The sequence below is a fragment of the Citrus clementina genome, unplaced genomic scaffold (genome assembly GCF_000493195.1).
Source record: "Citrus clementina cultivar Clemenules unplaced genomic scaffold, Citrus_clementina_v1.0 scaffold_4, whole genome shotgun sequence".
NCBI lineage: Eukaryota > Viridiplantae > Streptophyta > Magnoliopsida > Sapindales > Rutaceae > Citrus > Citrus x clementina.
The window spans coordinates 18,096,280-18,111,938 of NW_006262274.1; the positions used below are offsets into that span (position 1 = coordinate 18,096,280).

The 15,659-nt window shown below is 35.5% G+C and overlaps 2 non-coding genes across 2 annotated transcripts; one reads left to right on the top strand and one right to left on the bottom strand.

Moving 5' to 3' along the window:
• Window positions 1-3,342: 3,342 nt before the first annotated feature.
• On the bottom strand, window positions 3,343-3,446 carry LOC112099343. The gene has a single exon (XR_002906147.1). It is a non-coding gene; the product is annotated as a small nucleolar RNA R71 (small nucleolar RNA).
• Window positions 3,447-15,174: 11,728 nt separating this feature from the next.
• Window positions 15,175-15,282, top strand: LOC112099441. The gene has a single exon (XR_002906242.1). It is a non-coding gene; the product is annotated as a small nucleolar RNA R71 (small nucleolar RNA).
• The last annotated feature ends 377 nt before the right edge of the window (window positions 15,283-15,659 follow it).

Consider the following 15,659-nt stretch of genomic DNA (forward strand, 5'->3'; position numbering starts at 1 on the left):
TGGGCACTGCTGCAACATGGTGTAGTGACCTCAACACTTTTTGGATGCACTTCACAGCCTATCCTTAGGGGATTCTTGTGGTGAGGCAACTGTCAATGTCTTTTTTCTTTTTCTACAATGGGCTGGTGGAAGGGGTGGCAGTTTATCTATCACTTCTATCTTTGCTTTATCTATCTCTATGCCATTCTTGGACACCTTATGACCCAACACTATACCTTCTTGCACCATAAAGTGACATTTTTCTCAATTGAGTACTAAGTTAATCATCTAACATCTTTTAAGAACTTCTTCCAAGTTGTGTAAACAATCAGTATATGTCTCTCCAAAGACTAAGAAATCATCCATGAAGACTTCCAATGTTTGCTCCACCATATCCGAAAAAATAAACATCATACATTTTTGAAAAGTTGTTGGAGCATTGTACAAACCAAAAGGCATTCTTCTTAAGGCAAAAGTTCCGTAAGGACATGTAAATGTAGTCTTTTCCTAATCCTTTGGGGTTATAACAATTTTGTTGTAGCCTGAATACCCATCTACGAAACAATAATATTGTTTTCCAGCAAGTCTGTCTAATATTTTATCTATAAATAGAAGTGGGAAGTGATCCTTCCGAGTGGTTTTGTTGAGCTTCCTGTAATTCATATATACCCTCCATCCAGTCACTGTTCTTGTAGGAATAAGTTCATTCTTTTCATTTGCTATCACTGTTATTCATTCCTTCTTTGGAACACATTGAACTGGGTTCACCCATGAACTGTCTGATATCGGGTATATGATCCCAGCATCCAACAATTTGATGATTTCTTTTTTTACAACTTCCTTTATAATGGGGTTTAACCTTCTATGTTGCTCTATTGAGTTGCTGTAGCAGTCTTCTAATAGAATTTTATACATGCATATGGATAAGTTGATCTCTTTAATGTCTGCCATGGTCCATCCAATTGCTTTTCTATATTTCCCAAGCACATCTACCAGGCTCCGTTCTTGACCTGCATCCAAAGTAAATGAAATGATTATAAGGAGTGTGTTGTTTTGACCAAGATAAGTATATTTTAAATGTGAGGGTAATAATTTTAATTCAAGAGTATAAGGTGATTCAATAGATGGTAAAGTTATCTTTACTTCCCCATCTGAAAGATTTAGAAGTTCAACAAATCTACCATGTCTGTTAGATTGCCTTCTGTTGAGTGTTAGAAAATGCATATTTATAAAAGAGAAAATCGTCATTTTACATTTCAAGCTTTACTAACAACCCTTAATTTTATGTATTTAAGCTTCTTGTAATTTAATTATGTGTATTTTATTTTAATTAAGTATTTTATGTATTTTAGGGGCATCATAGTCATTTCACAATGAACGAGAGATCAGACGGCAAAACGGACATCACTTTTGAACTCAGGACGGTCGAAAACCTTAGGAGGAGCATAAAATATAGTCATTTCACAATGAACGAGAGATTAGACGGTAAAACGGACATCACTTTTGAACTCAGGATGGTCGAAAACCTTAGGAGGAGCATAAAAGGAAAAATGGCATTGTTCACATGTACGGTATTATTCACATGTACGGTACTGTCTACGTTACTGTTCACGACACTATTCACATAGACGGATTGATGATGTGGCATTGACTGATGAGGTGTCACGATCATGTTGGACCAAAATTCTTATGCACTGTTGATCGATGACGTGGCAGCATATCAGTGGACCAAAAATCTGGCGTACGGTACATGCATTACACAGGATTATTTTCAACCAAACCGCGTCACTGTTCAACCGGGGTCAAACCGTGTTACTGTTCACCCGCGTGGTCAAACCGCATACTGTTGACTGATGACGTGGCGCAATCTTGAGCGTCCAAACTATTTTTAATCCGATGGCCACGATTTACTCAATGTATCTATAAAAGGGGGGCCTTCCCCGCCTAATTTGATAGCTCTAAATCTATTTTTGGGCTCAATTTTCTGTAATTCCTTCTCCATCTTGTATTTTCTACATATTTTAATAAATTTCCATTTTGCCCCTAGTTCAATTATGAGTAGTTAATTTTCTTTCAAACTTGGGTTGAAGGTGAAGTCTCAACATGTATCATGGGCTTTATTTTGTAAATTTATTTTCTCTTTCCCTCTAATTTTTGTGGATGTTTTGAATTCTCATCGACAAATAATAATAATCTTGTTTAGTACCGCCTTGGTTTCACCAGCTCCCTAATACAAGGTTATTATTATTTGGCACGATAAGCCCTTAGCACAATATTGATTAGAGTGTGGTTCGTGAGGTGTGGATTCCCTCCTCATGATTTAATTGGCATTAATAAGGAATATTTAGCCCATGATGCATGTTGATACGGATCCAAATACCCAAGTGTTTTAATTTAATAGATTTTCACTTCAATTTATTCTTGCCATTTTAATTCGAATTTTAGGATAATCCAAATCATTTTCACCACAAATCCAACCACCCATTTAGAAAATTAATTCTACACATAATTAAAATCCACCTCCTTGTAGGAGTTTTTGGCGCCGTTGCCGGAGGAGGTAAGTAATTTTAATTCATAGAATTATTTTTGTGAATAATTCCATTTAAATCGTTTTCTTGTATTTTTAAAAAAAAGAAAAAAGAAAAAAAGTGAATCTACATTTAAAGGTTAGTATTTCTTTTATTTTTCTCTTCTTTAAAATTATGTAATTTAATTTTCAATTTATTTTTCTTTGTATTTTTTTATCTTATTAATTTATTTTTAGTTAATTTATTTCACATATTTATTTTTGTGTATTTTTATATTAAGGTTGTAATAGCGTGATAAGGTTAGTAACGTAATTTCTCATTCTTCTTTATTTTTATTTGTTTTGTTCCCATTTATTTTTGTGTTTCTTGCATGCATGGTCGTAAGTTATTATTACCTAATAACTAGAAAAAAATACTTCGCACACACAAGCACGTTAAAAATAAATTTAGAATGGATTTATAAGCACCACAGAAGAGACCATTTAAGGACTATTTTAATCCCTTAGCTACTTTGAGCACATCATGTATAAGATATCCAAATGTAGCTGCTAGGAGTTTTGAACTAAAACCTAGTGTGCTAAATTGTCTCCCCACATTCTATGGCTTAGAAAATGAGGACCCATATAATCATTTGAATGATTTTCATGTTATTTGTCAAACATTTAGATATGAGAATTTTTCAGATTATGGTGTTAAACTTAGATTATTCTCATTTTCTTTAAAGGATAGAGCTCGTTCATGGCTCAATACATTGTTTGCTAATAGCATTACATCATGGGAACAAATAGTTACAAAATTTTTAAATAAATATTTCTCAGTGCATAAAACCAATGCTATTCGCAGGGAGATTTCAGAGTTTACCCAAAGAGAAGACGAGCAGTTTTTCGAAACATGGGAGCGATTTAATGGGTTATTCTTGAAGTGTCCACATCATGGGTACGAGAAATGGCACCAATGCCAATACTTTTTGGAGGGATTATTGCCAAATGTGCAAGAATGACTAATGGCAACAAGTGGAGGAGAGCTAATGTCAAAAAGTAGAGGAGAGCTAATGTCAAAAAGTGCAACAGAGATTTGTGAATTCTTCCAGGGACAAGCGGATAATTCCCAACAACGAAGTCGATCACTCAGAAATACTAGAAGAATTAAGGGAGTAAATAAGGTTCACATTAGCGAGTCAAGTTCAGAAATCAAAGAAGTCAAGGAGATGGTTGAAGGTCTCGCTCGACAAATAGCATCGTTATCGACTGCTAAATCAACAGAGCCACATGACCATGACTTATACTCAGATCAAGTCAATGCCATAGGTGTAATGAGAAAACCATCAAATTACAACCCATACTCCAACATATATAACCTTGGATGGAGAGACCACCCCAATTTTTCATGGTCTCAAGGATTCCAACAGAATGGACCAGCAGCTCCAGCTCCACCAATGCAACCAATTCCTGAAATTCCTCAAGCCTCTCAGCCACCATTTAGACCATACAATCAGAACCATAACTACTCTAAACTCAGACTATGGGAGGATGCATTTCAGAATTTCAAGAATGTTATTCACTCTACGATTGAGCAACAGAACCACACCATTGATGGACTACGAAATGAGTTGAGAGCAGGCTTCAACTCACAAGCCCAATCAATTTCAAGCCTCGAGAAGATGGTGGGACAACTTGCTTCTTCAGTTTAGACCTTGACAATGACTGTTGAGAAAGGTAAGTTTCCAAGTCAACCAGTGCCTAATCCTAAAGGAGTGCATGAAGCAAGTACCAGTTCACCACAGCAGTATGGAGAGGTCAAAGCAGTCATGACCTTGCAAAAAGAAAAAGAAGTCGACAACAAAGTGGAGATGCCGGTGACAAAAGAAAATCAAATTGTACCTGTGAATATTGAGGACTCACCATCGGAGGAGAAAAAAGAAACCAACCCACGAGAATACATTCCGAAAGCTCAATTTCCTCAGAGGTTAGCTAAAGGAAAGAAGGAAAAATCCACAGATGAGATTCTTGAAATCTTCAAACAGGTAAGTGTTAACATCCCTTTACTTGATGCTATAAAATAAGTTCCATCTTATGCCAAGTTTCTTAAAGACCTTTGTACTAAAAAGAGAAACATTTACGTTCAAAAGAAGACATTTTTAACAGAAAACGTTAGTTCTATATTCCAACACAAAATTCCTTTAAAATGCAAAGACCTAGGCTCCCCCACTATCTCATGTAGTATAGGGAACCACACAATTGAGAATGCTTTGTTGGATTTAGAAGCTAGTGTAAATATGTTACCTTATTCAGTATTTGTGAAACTTGGACTTGGAGAATTACACCCAACTCCGGTGGTGTTACAGCTTGCAGATCGATCCACAAAAATACCTCGCGGTATTGTGGAGGACGTGCTTATCCAAGTAGACAAGTTTTATTTTCCTATTGATTTCATTGTAATTGACACTCAACCAATACAGAATTCAAGGAAGCACATCCCCATTATTCTAGGCCGACCTTTCTTGGCAACTGCGGATGCTCACATTCAATGCAAGACTGGAAATATGCAGTTGTCCTTCGGCAACATGACTATGGAGCTGAACATTTTCAACATTGCCAAACAACCTCACAATTCAAATGATGGAATTGTTGATGTGGATTTAATAGAAACAATAGTTGATAATACTTTTCTTTCAAACCTCAGTGATGATCCTTTACAAACATGTTTAACTCATTTTGGTTTGGATTTTGATATTGACAGATCGGTCGATGAGGTCAACGCCCTACTTGACTCAGCACCATCCATGGACACTAATAAATAGAAGTCAATAGTTGAACAACTAGTACCATCAGAAAAGAAACTCATCCCATCATCAGAATCACTACTGAAACTCGAGCTCAAACCATTACCCAACACTTTGGAATATGCATTTTTGGGAGAAGCAAGTACTCTACCGGTAATCATCTCATCATCCCTTAATGACGAACAAAAAGGTAAGTTGTTGGATGTTTTAAAAGAGCACAAAGGAGCATTAGGATGGACCATAGCAGACATAAAATGTATAAACCCAGTAGACTGCATGCATTACATTCACCTTGATGAAAATTCTAAATCTACTAGGGAAATGCAACGTCGGTTAAATCCTAATATGAAAGAAGTTGTTAGAACTGAAGTCCTTAAGCTAGTAGACGCATGTATCATTTACCCAATTTCTGATAGTTCATGGGTCAGTCCTGTACAAGTTGTCCCTAAAAAATCAGGAGTCACAATGGTTACCAATGCCGATAATGAATTGATACCAACTAGAGTAACTACATGATGGCATGTATGCATTGATTATAGAAAGTTAAATTCTGTCACACGTAAAGATCATTTTCTTTTACCATTTATCGATCAAATGCTTGATAGATTAGCAGGTCATGAATTTTATTGCTTTCTAGATGGCTACTCAGGATACAATCAGATCCCCATAGCACCAAAAGATCAAGAGAATACTACTTTCACTTGCCCTTTTGATATTTTTACATATAGGAGGATGCCATTTGGATTATGTAATGCACCTGCTACATTTCAACGATGCATGTTGAGCATTTTTTCTGATATGGTTGAACGATTTCTTGAAGTCTTTATGGATGATTTTTCTGTCTTTGGTGACTCGTTTGATCAATGTTTGCATCATCTAACACTAGTTCTGCAGAGATGTATCGAGAAGAACTTAGTCTTAAATTGGGAGAAGTGTCATTTTATGGTAAAACAATGTATTGTTCTCGGTTACATCATTTCGAGGAAAGGTATTGAGGTTGACAAAGCCAAGGCGGATCTCATTTCTAATCTTCCTCCACCCAAAACAATCAGAGAAGTAAGATATTTCCTTGGGCATGCTGATTTTTATAGACGTTTCATTAAAGATTTTAGTAAAGTTTCTAGACCCTTATGCAATCTACTTGCTAAGGATGTACCTTTTGTCTTTGATGATTCATATCTTGTGGCATTTGAAAAATTAAAGCAGTTGTTGACATCATCACCCATCATTCAGCCCCCAAACTGGAGCTTACCATTTGAACTCATGTGTGATGCATCTGATAATGCAGTAAGAGCAGTATTAGGAAAAAGAGTTGATCGAATTCCCCATGTTATTTATTATGCTAGTGTGACATTAAATGATGCACAGTTGAACTATTTAACTACTGAAAAAGAAATACTAGCAGTAGTGTTTGCATTGGAAAATTTTCAATTTTATCTCATTGGTTGTAAAATAACTGTACTCACAGATCATGTTGCTCTTAAACATATTCTCATGAAGAAATATGCAAAAACTAGACTAATTCGTTGGGTATTACTTTTGCAGGAATTTGACTTGGAATTTAAAGATAAGAAAGGCATAGAAAATGTTGTGGCAGACAATCTCTCTCGCCTCTACTTTGACACAATTATGGAATCATTACCATTGAATGAGTCATTCCCAAATGAACAATTGATGAGTGTGGAAGTATTACCATGGTATGCTGATATCGTTAATTATCTTGTTACAAGTCAACTTCCAGAGCATTGGACCAAGCAAGACAATGCTAAATTCTTTGCAGAAATAAAGAATTTTTTTTTGGATGACCCGTATTTGTTCAAGTATTGTGCAGATCAAATTGTTAGATGATGTGTCCCAGAAAATGAAATTCAGAATATCCTTTTATTCTGCCATGAACAAGCTTGTGGAGGCCATTTTAGTGCTAAGAAAACAACAACTAAAGTTTTACAACGTGATTTCTATTGGCCAACTATATTTCGATACGCTTATTCATGTGATAGGTGTCAACGAATGAGGAGCATTACACGGAGGAACATGATGCCACTAAATCCAATTTTAGTAGTTGAGATTTTTGACGTATGGGGTATCGACTTCATGGGACCCTTTCCCCCTTCTTTTGGCCATCAATACATATTGGTTGTTATTGACTACATATCGAAATTGGTAGAAACAATTCCATGTAGAACCAATGATCATAAGGTGGTGATAGAATTTTTGAAAATCAACATTGTTTCACACTTTGGATTCCCTCGAACAATAATCAGTGATGGTCATGCCCACTTTTGTAATAAAGCATTCAAGGCTCTTTTGACGAAGTATTCAATCACTCACAAAGTGGCAACCCCATATCATCCGCAAACCAGTGGCCAAGTTGAGATCTCCAATCAAGAAATAAAGCACATATTACAAAAGACGGTGATGCCGGACAGAAAAGATTGGTCATTAAGACTTGATGATGCATTATGGGCATATAGAACGGCTTTCAAAACCCCGATTAGGATGTCACCCTACAGGCTAGTGTATGGAAAAACTTGCCACCTACCTGTGGAACTCGAGCATCGTGCATATTAAGCTATCAAGAAATTCAACTTTGACATGCAGCAAGCCAGCTCAGAAAGAAGATTACAACTGGCAGAACTTGAAGAAATTCACAATAACGCAAAGGAAAATGCCAAGATTTACAAGCAACGAATGAAAGTCTTTCATGACAAGCAAATTATGAGAAAATCTTTCACTCTAGGTCAGAAAGTGCTTTTATTTAATTCTCGCTTGCACCTATTCCCAGGTAAGTTGCGCTCTCGTTGGTCTGACCCATTTATTGTTCATACTGTTTTTCCACATGGGGAAATTGAAATTAAGGACCCAAAGAACGGTGTTACGTTTAAAGTTAATGGTCAAAAAGTCATATCTAGAGTACCAACTACATGGAGAATACACCGAAATAAATTTGAATGACCCACCAGATTTGAATTGATTTTTTTTCTTTCTTTTTATTATTCTTTTGCTAATTGAAATTATTTTTACATAAGTGTGTTTATTTAACCATTAAGTTTTTTTTGTTAATCATGAGTACCATACTTAAATCGTTCCTCCTGAACATTCTTAAACCACTTCAACGTGTAAAATCTCATCTCAAAAGGCAGATTCGATTTTGTAAGACACATCGTATTTGGGCTCTGCAACCACCAGAGTTAGTATCATATGTTGAGGGTTTAGAAAGCCAACTTAGAGACATTGAGATAAGTGTTTATGACATCCAGTTGGAGCTTGAGGTAAATTCAATAAGAGGACGATTTTAATTTTCTTTGTGTGTTTTAATTTATTTTTCTGTTTGTGTGCTTTAGTTTGTTACCCCGGTGAAGTGGCGGATAACGGTACTCCGTGACAATCAAGTCGGTTACTTCAGTTTTCCATAATAACTGATATTCTGAGGCGAAGGTATGGACATAAATGAGATTATAGCAAAACTTCACAATCGATTCCCTTCACTTCCTCAGAATGCCGTCCTTACAATCTATAAAGCTCGGTCCGAACGCATGCGATTACTCATGAGGAATAACATATCTGCTGACATCCGTTGGTTAATCGAAGCTAAAGTACGATTGACAGTGGATATGTGCAAGGAGCGATTCTCTAGTTATGACCATTATTCCAGAAAGAGCATGCACGATATAGTCTCGGGAACCTGATTATAAACTACCATGTTTGCCAGTTTATAAGAAAACTGGATGGGAAGCCTATCCTCGAACCATAGAGGGCGTTCAAGCCATTTTTGGACGTAAAACCAGAAGAAGATGTGAGCTACAGTCGCAACTACTTGTAAATATCCTTTTACTTCACTGTTATTTTATTTAACTGTTGTTTTATTATTTGCATTATTGTCTTTAATAATTTTATTTTATCATTGTTTCTTTTTCTTTTTACTGTTTCCTTTTTGACTCGCTAGCCATGTGCTTTACGCGTTATTTGACACTGACATGCCACCTCATCCACTGTCACCAAGATTCTTAAATAAGACTTTTTGTTAAGCACTCACAAATTATTTTTGAGAAATATTCCAATGGCAGCTACTCCCAATAGACAATTCAAGAACATTTGTGTGCTTTCTAGATTTAACTATGGCAAACATAAAGAGTTCGTTGAGGCAGCCGTAGATCTTGGTCGAAGTATAGCAGAGAGAAAATTACACTTGGTGTATGGAGGAGGTAACCGAGGGTTATTAAAATTGGACTCAGAAACTGCTTTTATCAGAGGGAGCCAAGTCTTAGGCATCATCTCAAGAGCCCTAAAACCTTTGGGCAGTTTGTCTGACTCACCGACTGGAGAAGAGTTAGTCGTCTCAGGTATGCAAGAAAGAATAACTGAAATGCTTAATCATGCTGATGCTTTTATTTTCCTTCCAGGAGATCTTGCACCACTAGAGGCATTTATCACACTAGTATCTTGGGCCCATCTACACATTCACCAGAAACTCATCGGTTTGTTAAATGTCAATAATTTTTATGATGGCTTTATCGCATTTCTTAACCATCCAATGAAAAACTATTTCGTTCCTTCCAATGCCAAAAAGTTTTTTATTTGTGCTCACACTGCTAATGAGCTACTTGATCTGTTACAAGCTTATAGACCGGAGCCAGACCCCTGGACCTTTGTGTTGGAGCATCCAAATAATGATAGTCACAATAGCCGCAGTAAGAAGTACAAATTAGATTTAACTCTTCGCTTGTAAATATTTTCTTCTGTGTTGCACCACCCAGGTGATGTTTTCTAAACTCTATTTATTTCCTTTCAAACATTGAGGACAATGTTTCGTTCTAGTTGGGGGGAGGGAATGGTTGACAATTGTGGAATCTTGGTTAAGTTTTTACTGATTTTTTTTGTTATATAAACTAACTGTTACTAACTTTTTGTGTTGAAGATGGCTGAATATGGAGCGTAGTGACTCTAGAAACGCATCTTCATCGTTTGAAAAAAAAATAAAAAAAAATCAAACATTTTCTTTTTCTTTATTATGTTTTGATGTTAATTTTTCTTCTTCTTTTTAATTTGTCCTTTATAAATATACATTTTCAATTTTTTTTTTGTCGAAGATGGCTGAATATGGAGTGTAGTGCCTCTAGAAATGCATCTTCTTAAGTTAAAAAAAAAACCATTTTTGTTTTCTATCATTTTAAGTGTAACTTTTCTAATTAGTTTTTCTGCATCATTTTCACATTTCTGCATGCATATTTTCTTTTCATGTTTAGAATAGGTTGGGGGGTAGAATGTTGTTTAAAAAAAATTGTGTGATTTGTTTTAACATTGGATGACATGATTAATTTCAAATTTTAGTATTTGTATTATCTTTGGTCTTAAGTGATGTTACACTATGTTTGCTACTCTACATGTTGATGTCGGAGAGAAATATGAATTGCTTGAAGGAATGAACATGTCATAATAAGTACCAAGTGAGTTTTTTAGTTTATCATTTTTCTTGGAGAGTAACCATTTTGCCCATTCTTTATACAGCTTAGCAGTTTATTATTGTATACACGATCTCTAAATTTCTTTTGAGTTAACCCTTAAAAAAAAATTATAAAATTAAAAAAAAAAAGAAAAAAATGTGTGTTGCTATATATGGAGACCCATCTAACTAGTAGATATGGAAGATTATTTAGAGCCCTAAAAGACGATGGAAATGCCATCTTTGATCCGTTTGAGCCTTTCTAGCCATCCTTTTTATCAAATATCTATAGTTAACCCTTTTGAGCCTTTAAAAAAAAAAACTTTTCTTTGTCAAACTTATCATCTTGACCCACTTCGATTTGGAGTATTACCCAATATCTTACAAGTTTCATCACCTATTTATGTTTGAGAAAAATGTAAATAAATATTTTGTATAGTGAAGTTATGCTAAAAAAAAAATTGTTGTTTAAAAAAAAGAAGAAAAAGAAAATAACAATAATAGATGAAATCCACCTTGCAACTTCCAAAAAAAAAAATTCCTTTGCATTTTTCTCAAACATACACTTTGTTTTCCTTATTTCATTTCTTTGTTAGCCATGTCCCTACCCTACGTTACGTCCTAATAAAAGTCCTTCTTGATTTTAGAGAACTATAGTCTGAAGTAAAAGCTAGTTATATGGGCTAAAAAGATGTAGTGGTGTATAAAAAAATAAAATAAAATAAAATAAATAAATAAATTGGGTTGACTAGCATTTTTATTTGACTTGAGATCGTATTATTTCTAAGCTGAGGGCATATTTCTTTCATCTTGGTGAGAGCATGTGATATCACTTCTTCATTATTTTCTCTCAATTACCATTCATTGAAGTGACTATTTTTATTGGGTTTAATTTCTTTGTGAGAGTATCACTACTTCTAGTGAGATTTTGGGGTTTAACATGTCATTCTTGAAAGTAACTATAACAAAGTGTACTGGGCTGATTCATGTGGATGGTTGATGTGTGTGTGATATTTCTTTAGACTGGAGATAATGCTTATACTTTTATTTGATTGCTATCATTAGTCTGATTGAATAAATAAGATTGTTTAAATATATATATATAGAGTAGTTTTCCAATCAGGGATTAGCTAAAAGACAAAATAAACACATACTCTAATGCACTGTATTTTATCATGTAGTGTAGTAAAATCTAAATTTTTTTGTCTTTTAGCTAATCCCTGACTTTATTAAAGTCAGGGATCCCTGATTGGAAAATTACTCTATATATATATATATATATATATAGGCCCTTCCCACTGTCAAGACTCCACCGGATTTAGCAATAGATAATAAACCAAGTGCATTAAATCAATCCCGATACAATGCATCTTCAGTCTATGAGTGGAATATTGACAGTATGTCCGAATACAATATCCTAGGATTGTTGCAACAAATGACAATGGCAGCCAATGCCTATAAAACCCAAGCAGGAACTTCTGATCGTGCCATATCAGAAATCCTCATTGCCGGTATATATATATATATATATGTTTTGTGTTTGAATTTTGTTTTCGCTTTATTTGCTAGGGACTAGCAATAAGCCGGTTGGGGGGGTGTGTTGAGTGTTAGAAAATGCATATTTATAAAGGAGAAAATCGTCATTTTACGTTTCAAGCCTTACTAACAACCCTTACTTTTATGTATTTAAGCTTCTTGTAATTTAATTATGTGTATTTTATTTTAATTAAGTATTTTATGTATTTTAGGGGCATCATAGTCATTTCACAATGAACGAGAGATCATACGGAAAAACGAACATCACTTTTGAACTCAGGACGGTCGTAAACCTTAGGAGGAGCATAAAAGAAAAAATGGCACTGTTCACATTTACGGTATTGTTCACATGTATGGTACTATTCACATGTACGGTACTGTCTACGTTACTGTTCACGACACTGTTCACATAGACGGATCGATGATGTGGCATTGACCGATGATATGGCATTGACTGATGAGCTGTCACGATCATGTTGGACCAAAATTCTTATGCATTGTTGATCGATGACGTGGCAGCATATCAGTGGATTAAAAATCTGGCGTACAGTACATGCATTACACAGGATTATTTTCAACCAAACCGCGTCACTGTTCAACCCGGGTCAAACCGTGCTATTGTTCACATGCGTGGTCAAACCGCGTACTGTTGACTGATGACGTGGCGCAATCCTGAGCGTCCAAACTGTTTTTAATTCGATGGCTACGATTTACTCAATGTATCTATAAAAAGGGGGCCTTCCCCGCCTAATTTGATAGCTCTGAATCTATTTTTGGGCTCCATTTTCTGTAATTCCTTCTCCATCTTGTATTTTCTATATATTTTAATAAATTCTCATTTTACCCTTAGTTCAATTATGATACGGATCCAGATACCCAAGTACGTCAATTTAATAAATTTCTATTTAATTTATTCTCGGCATTTAAAATCCAATTTTAGGATAATCTAAAGTCACTTTCACCACAAATCCAACCACCCATTTAGAAAATTAATTCTACACACAATTGAAATCCACCTCCTCGTGGGATCGACACTCGTCACCATTGATTTATTCTACAATAGATTCGTGCACTTGCGAGTTCAATAAAATTTACACAACACCTTCATCCCATCCAATCTATCTAGTTTGCTGTAACATCTTCTTCTTCAAAGCTCTCAAAGGTGGCAACTTTGATGATCTCATTACTGCAACATCTGTTGACTTTGTCTGCTACAATAAAATCTACAACAGTCAGGAAATTGCAATCTTCTGCCTCATCATGATTCTTCATAGCCTCTAATACATTGAATGTGACTTGTTGGTCATTCACCCTCATTGTTAGCTCTCCTTTTTGCACATCTATCAGAGTCTTCTCGGTGCTAGGAAAGGTCTTCCAAGTATAATGGGTACCTCTTTATCAGCCTCAAAGTCTAATACAATGAAATTTGTCAACCTTCACTAGTACATCCTCAATCTTTCCTTCAGGATATACATGAGATATGTTAGCTAATTGTAGAGTGACCGGTGTTAGCTTGCATTCTCCTACTCCCAACTACTTAAATACAGATAATGGCATCAGATTAATACTGGCTCCCAAATCACAGAGTGCTCTGCCATTGTACCTAGTTCCAATGGAACATGGTATTGTAAAGCTTATTGGATTCTTCAGTTTTTTAGGGATCTTACTTTGGAGCATGTGACTGTTTTCCTGTGTTAAAGCAACAATTTTAAATTCTCTCAACCTTCTTTTTCTTGCCAAGATGTCTTTTAGAAATTTCACATAATTAGGTATTTGCTCCAATGCTTCCACAAAAGGTATGTTGATGTGTAATTGTTTCAGCACTTCCAAGAATTTACTAAACTGCTTGTTTTGTTTTTATTTCTGGAATCTCTGTGGGAAAAGAGGTGGATGCCTAAATTACCGAGCAGCCTCAGGAGGTACCAATCTCTGCTCATTTGATTTATTGTAAGTTGTTACCACTGGTGTTGCAACTTCTTCTTCAGCATTTATTGGTTGATTCCCTTCCATAGTTGCTGTAGCTTGACCACTAACATCAGTATCTTGATGGCTGGGTTACTGTAACATGCTCTCATCTTGAGGTGGTTCTTGTGAGGAGTTAAGTTCCAACATTTTTTTAGTCACATCAACAAGGATATCAACATTCTTTCCAGATCTTAAGTTGATTACTTTACAGTGTTCATTTCTCTCTCTTCTTGGATCTTCTGTGTTATTGAGTAAACTTCCCTGAGATCTGTTACTCATTGCTGTGGCAAGCTGTCCAATTTAGTTTTCCAAGTTTCTTAGAGATACAGCTTGACTTTGCACGATTGCTTCATTCTTCGCAATGTATTCCTTAATCAGTGTTTCTAATAAAGTAAGTGGATCATGACTAGTATGTTTTTTCCTTTGATTTTGCTGATAAAAACCAAGTGGTTGAGTATATCTATTTTGTCCACTCAGTGCTGGAGCATTTTGACTCTGATTGCTCCATAAGAAATTTGGGTGTTGCTTCCATCCAAGGTTGTAAGTATTTAAGTACGGGTTGTTTTGAGGCTGTCGGTTGAAATTACCCACATAGTTTACTGATGTTGGATTTCCAGGACAGTTGTCAAATACATGTTCGTCACCACAATACACGCAAGACAGTTCAGCAACTTGCTTTACTGCTGCTGGAGCAGAAGTCATGGCTTTCACCATGTTAGTCAACGAGGTTACTTGTGCTGATAATACCTTAATTGCATGTATATTATGTACCATTGCTGCTCCTCTTGTTGCCGTCTGTCTAGTTGATGGCCACTGATAATTATTGTTGGCAATTCTCTCCAAAATTTCATAAGCTTCAGTGTAAGATTTAAACATCAACCATCAATCTCGTACTTAGATTCAATCCATTGTAGAAGGTTTCCAACTGTATGCAACAAGGAATGCCATGATGAGGACACCTTCTAAGCAACTCTTTAAATATCTCTCAAACTTCATACAAACTTTCATCTTCAAGTTGATAAAAAGAAGTGATCTCATTCCGTAATTTTGCATTCTTGGTTGGTGGAAAATATTTCATTAAGAATTTATCAGTCAAGTCATTCCATGTAGTAATGGAATCAGATGGTAATGAATTCAACCATGCTCTAGCTCGATCTCTTAAGGAATAAGGAAAAAGTCTTAGTCTTAAAGCATCTTGTATTGCTCCAGTAATTTTAAAAGCACCACTTACTTTCAAAAATAACTTAAGATGGAGATAAGGATCTTCATATGACAGTCCATTAAATTGGCCCACTATTTGCAGCATTTGAAACATCACTGGTTTAAGTTCAAAATTAGCGGCTTCCACTTCAGGTCTAACTATTCTAAGATGTACAACTTGAGGAGTTAACACAGTATAATTTCTGATAGCCCTATCTCTGTCATC